We start from the raw sequence: 5,756 nt of genomic DNA, 5'->3' as shown, positions 1-5,756 counted from the left end.
AGAAGCTGCCACTTCGTTGTCATGGAAACAGCCAGTAGCGGGACGTGGTGGTTCGCTCTGCCACTGGGTCACGCGTCTCCGACATTTAGCTCGGAGACATTCGATCAGCGAGCGACCATTCCACGATGCAGCGTCGCTCCATCGGTCCCAGAACGAAGAACATGTCCGGTCGTACCTGTCAGGCAGCCCGCTCAACAGCGAAGAAAACTGCCGGAGCTGAGTGTGTGGTTCCTGAGATACAGTAGCGTATAGAGGACAAGCTTTCCTTTGTAATTTAGAATGATGTTATCGCTCTTCTATGCGAGAAAATGTGTCACTCCCACAAGCCTTTCATTGCGGTGGGAGAAACAGAACCTGGCTGAGAGTTTTAACAAGCACGCTAATGCAAGTGTAGAAATTTATGCACAAGACATTTGCACAGAGGTTAAAGTAATAAATGCATTTGCTTTCTTCAATCGTGTGGTCTAATTCTCTACGCAGAGAAAATAACGTGGATCCTCAAGAGCAGAAGGCTCTGTAGCAGACAATGTCATCACAGACCAGATGCCCTCAGATCAGCTGACATAACATGCCTGAAATTTGTTCCGGTTGATCAAAATGTGTAGCTGAGTATTTATTTTGATTGTGCAAAATTTCCCACAAAAACCTCCTTTTCACGCAATTTTCTGTGGAAGAATAAAAATGGGAAAACTCGCTAAAACGTGTCACTTAGCTGACGATATAATTCCCAGTTTTCTCTTCATCTTGTAACAACCGAGCAAGCTGAAACAGGAACACAATCAGCAGTGGTGTGTGCGTCCGCCCAAAGAATTACAATATAGAAATATGCCAGCTCGCCCAAACGAATTACCAGTAGGAGACAAGGGTCCTATATTTTTATAGGATGCAAGTTTTTAGCCAGTTTGCGGTATCCTTCAGTGAATGCATTTGCAATCTATTCAGGTGCATGTCTTTTGTTTTCCACTTAAAAATGAAACATCGGTACCGGCTGGGAATCTCGTTTCATCAATAGGTGGGCAGGTAGATCGTCGACTCAAGTGGAAGCTCTCTGAATCCAGCATTCGTGGTGTTCATCCCAAACACAAACACTTCCTGCAACATGGACGGCAGTAGTCTTGCTGTCACTGTAGTCTGCACATTGCAGTCGTAAAGCCATTGTCAGTGACAGGGACCGAAAAATCACCGCAGCCAAGCCCGGTCGATGGTCAGCATTGAATATATCAGCGGTGTCGTGGGATTTAACTGTCAAATATTGCTTTGGTTTGGAGGGGCCTGCACTTCTTTTGTAGCGGTACCTCGTCCCCAACGCTCTGCGGTCGGACGCTCACTTTTGGTCGCTTCCGCCTAAACTAGATAGGCAGGCTGCTGTTAAAGCACGTACATAGTGGCGAGTCGCGGAGGTCACGCGACACAATTGAGCCGATTCGTCGTGGAAGAGGGGCCCTGCGCAAGTCGCCAGCGACCATTTTGGGCTGTCACTCACTGACGAATTCTCGCGACACGACTGCATGTCGCAGAACTCCTCAACCAGTTTCTCGAAGCGAATTATCTCTGCAGTTCTGACTTCAAACTTGTGACGAAAGTCCTCGTTCCTCGTAGCTACAAGCATCGCAGTACCACGTGATGGTTTCCTTGTGAGCTAAATTGGGGAAGCCACCGCAGTGTCTGGATGGGGATAAAGACCATTTCTTCTACTTCCGGTGACATAGAAGGCGCTGCTGGAATGGAGGGGAGCGTGGTATACCGCAGTGGAGTAGTGATGCCCATGCTCCTACGATCAACAAGTGTGGGTCCAGGACAGGCAACGGATTTGTTTGCCCACATACCTAACCAGGCAGACATGTCAGGCAACCATTACGGACAAATTGCGCTATAGCTAACCACATATTCAATACATCCACATTACACATGCTTCATTTCACGTCTATAAAACTGGAATCAACACTTTTTTTCCAGGAGGAAAGCGGCGCGAAAAAACGTGGACAAAAGAGACAAACACAACAGGACCAGCGCCTTTTCTCTTTTGTCCGCGTTTTTTTGCCCCGTTTTCCTCCTGAATCATGAACCAACTAGCCCAAACTAGAGTCCTACTTTTTTTCGCTGCAGTTTCTTTTCTTGCAGCCTAGCAGTTTTCTAACTCTGACAAACTGGTGTCGTAGCCCCTCTTTCGTATCTAAAACTTGCACCCATTCTAGACGGGGCGCCTGTCGACACACAACCAGTTTCTTTTACAGCCCGCGTTCAAATACAGTAGGCGGATAAGCGTCGCCTACACCAAGAATGAGGGAGGTCAGGATGTGAGTCGCATAATGCCGTGATTTAGGAAACTAGACAACAATAAACATGCAAAGGTTTCCTCGATGTTTCAATCGCGGCATAATACAAAACCGCCCGTGTGCTTGGTGATGCCATGAGTTTAATGATCTCCAAGCACTCAAGCATTAATCCGGAGCCTTGAGCTGTGACGTCCCTCATGGCATAAGTGCCACGTCGGCACACTGAACTACCATACTCACTACACCGTACCAATATCATCTCTTATATCTTCTATCGTATTATGCCATGTATGTACTCATAATGTGGTTGCTACGAGGATCCCTCGTTTTTTTTTCCTCTCGGAGCGTGAAAATCCCAATGAAATTAGGTGTCAGTACTTGTCGGCTTCCAGGTCCGTTCACAGAAAATCTGTGAAAATGTGTGTCATGGACGACGCTTGTCTACGTAGGCGTTTGCAAGCGATGTTCGGTGAATGTCGCTATAGCGCAAGTCGTATAGCGAACCAGCTTTAACTTTTGTCCCTTCGTCCTCAAGCAACAGAGCCAGCGGGGCCAATGTGAATCAAGACGCGGCAGACTGCGGTGTCTGGAGTGCCTTCGTCACGTGGGTGCGAGCTGGTCCTCCGGCAGTCTTCTCCCTCGCCCTTACCACCAGGACTGGGATGAAGAGAGCTGTACCAGGTGAGCAGGACTGATACTTCACTGTTGTGGAAGTGACTGGCCCGCTCGCTTTGCTGTAATGCAATTCATTCGACAGTCTTTAGTCTAAATATACGTGTTACGCCTTCAATGTGCTTCAGCGTGTCTCTAAAACTCGCACGTTCTCACTACGCATTGTACATCATTTTATGAGTGAAAGCAATTAACTTGTGCCACCCCTACTTTTCCGCAAAGAACTGCAATGTTGCTCGCTAAATTGTGCTGAATTCTTTTTTGCCCTCCTTTGCGCGGTTTACTCATTGCAGCATAATGGGCAGAAGGTTATGGCATGGACACATACATGAACGGGACCTGTAAAAGTATGACCTCTTAAATAGGCTTCAGTACTGAGAGGTGGGAAATTCAGCTTTGTGCTTACCGAGACCCTGATACAGACAAACGGGTTTTCAGCTTAAGCCACCCCTATTTGAGGCCGTTCAGCGGGAAAAGACGTTGCTTTTCCACTGTCATGGATACAAGTAGCCCAAATTCTTTGTGCCTTAGATCTGTCACTGGATTTTGGGCGCTGTAGTTGCCAACGCAGAAACGTCAGCATCCAGTCAGCATGGTAGGATCTGCCGTCAATCCATCCATCTCAAAGCTCAGTGCCAAATATATATGAAAATGAACATGAGCATCAACCAAACGTGAAGTTCAATGCCACAAAAAGGCTGAGTTGCAAAATAAGGCCATTCTATGTACGATATCTTCAGCAGTTATAGCCAGAATTATTCTAGTAAAAGATTATACAAATCATGTATACTGCGTCCCGGCAAGAACATATATAGGTGCTCTTTGCCAAAACTGGCTTGGATTTCTGCCGCATCACCCTCGCTCGTATTTTTCAACCTGTTTCTGCTTATATTCTTTTCCCTTCTTTCATCTGCTGTGTTACTCTGCCTTCTCCAAGTTTCTGTGGCATGACAAACGCGGGCTTCTGATTACACTATGGTTACAATAATTCTTTCGTACTGATCAACACCGCAGATTTAAATTAGAAAAGCTTGCCTATGCTTTCCTCGCTTTCGATGACTGATCGCTTCGTTCATATGTAGGTCGTTAACAAGCACCTTATTTTCCTATTCATGTTTGCTCAGTGGAATGCGCAAAATACGTGTGAAGCACCATGCGAAACTAACGTAGTAATTTCTTCATTCCCCGTCAATGAAGAGGCCTTTGCCCCACAGTGGGCATAAATATGCTGATGACAATGATGATGAATAAACCTGCGCTATTCTATAACCCTAATAACTTTTTTTCAGCTCCTACATTTCGTTGTACTCTTTAGCCTACGTCGTATCAGACACATATTTTGATGCTTACGAGAATTAACATGGGGTTCCTGCAGTCAACTTGGTCAGTTGAAAGCTAGTGCAAACCGTGAGGTTGGTCATGCAGACGCTAGCCAAACGACTCCCTGGGACCACAAATTAGTGGCTGTCCTCAGTAGCTCAAAGCACAACACGTCATCACATGGTCGGACACGGCGGGTGACGGCAAGGCAACGCTGGGTACGCTGGGCGTGGCATGTCAAAAAAGAGAAAAGGAGCCAAGAATTAGCGACGCTTGTTGGAGCACAGGACAGCGCAAGAGAGGGTTATCTTGTCAATCCTCGTCGGTGAGGGGGAAAGAAAGGGCTCAGCCAAACGCTATCGAAAAACCGATTTAGATTGTAGAGAACCTGTCGGCAAGCTTGTCATGAATTAGGCGTATAGATCGTTAAAGGATGGCTCTATGGATTCTTTAAATATTGCATTCTTACTACCTACAATTTAGCGCATTACGTCTGAGTGCCAGCATGACTTGTGCCTCACCTCTTCCTCATAGTTATCAACGACCCGCATCTCCTGACAACCCTTTTGCAACTTTGCTGTGAATCTTGCCACTTCTTGGACGGCGCCCTTCACTACGGCGTCCCTCATAGCCTGACTTGCTTCGGGACGTTAAACCCGCATAAACCAAACCAAACTTCTTAGACGGCAGCTTTCCCCTGCATAATACATTTCCAATAATTGCGTAATCCCTCCACCTCTCTTGAAGCTGTACGAGCCAATGTCGGGGCAAGGGCCGGTGTCGGGCGAGGAAATGTGGCCTCCTACGTGTTCTGTGGTGCCTTCGTGACGTGAGTGCCTCCAATCCCACCGACAGCTAGACCTTCTGCGGCCGACTGGGATAGGGTGAGAGAAGACTGTGCTCTGTAAGAAATAATTTGACCGGAGCAGTGCATGGCCCTTTCAACCTACTAAAAGTTTCCATAATTCTATGCGTTTCCATACGAAACTTTATGCAGTCAGTACAGAGCGTATGGAGTCGTTATGGGCTATATAGAAATACGTATGAAAGCTTACGGACTCCATATAAGGTCAAGCGCCTTGAAAGAAAATCGTGTAAAAATTTAATGAAATGCTTATAGACTCTGTAAAGATAAGATATAGATCTTCATATGGTTTGGTTTGGTTTGGTTTATGGGGTTTAACATCCCAAAGCGACTCAGGCTATGAGAGACGCCGTAGTGAAGGGCTCCGGAAATTTCGACCACCTGGGGTTGTTAAACGTGAACTCCTCTTAACACACATTAATTTTACCCTTATTGCACTCCATGATGTCAAGCCAAACCAGTGGAAAGCATATCAGCTAGTTCCCATCTGCAAAATTGCTGAAATTCTCTGCGGTAAAATTGATTCAATTCTCTCTACGTAATATTTTCATACTTTCATAACATAATGCATGAGTACGCAAGTACAGTCGTTTTCAAAAGTGTTAATGCCGCAGCATTCACCT

General features: G+C 46.2%; 1 long non-coding RNA gene across 1 annotated transcript; it reads left to right on the top strand.

The window, feature by feature from the left end:
• The first annotated feature begins 2,280 nt into the window (after positions 1-2,280).
• On the top strand, positions 2,281-5,146 carry LOC149347606 (uncharacterized). Its single transcript, XR_016282573.1, has 3 exons — positions 2,281-2,297; positions 2,812-2,957; positions 5,016-5,146. It is a non-coding gene; the product is annotated as an uncharacterized LOC149347606 (long non-coding RNA).
• Positions 5,147-5,756: the final 610 nt, after the last annotated feature.

The sequence above is a fragment of the Amblyomma mixtum genome, chromosome 4, assembly GCF_055824585.1.
Source record: "Amblyomma mixtum isolate Tamu chromosome 4, ASM5582458v1, whole genome shotgun sequence".
Classification (NCBI taxonomy): domain Eukaryota; kingdom Metazoa; phylum Arthropoda; class Arachnida; order Ixodida; family Ixodidae; genus Amblyomma; species Amblyomma mixtum.
Note: the sequence above shows the minus strand (reverse complement) of the source record. Positions and strands in the feature narration are given on the sequence as shown.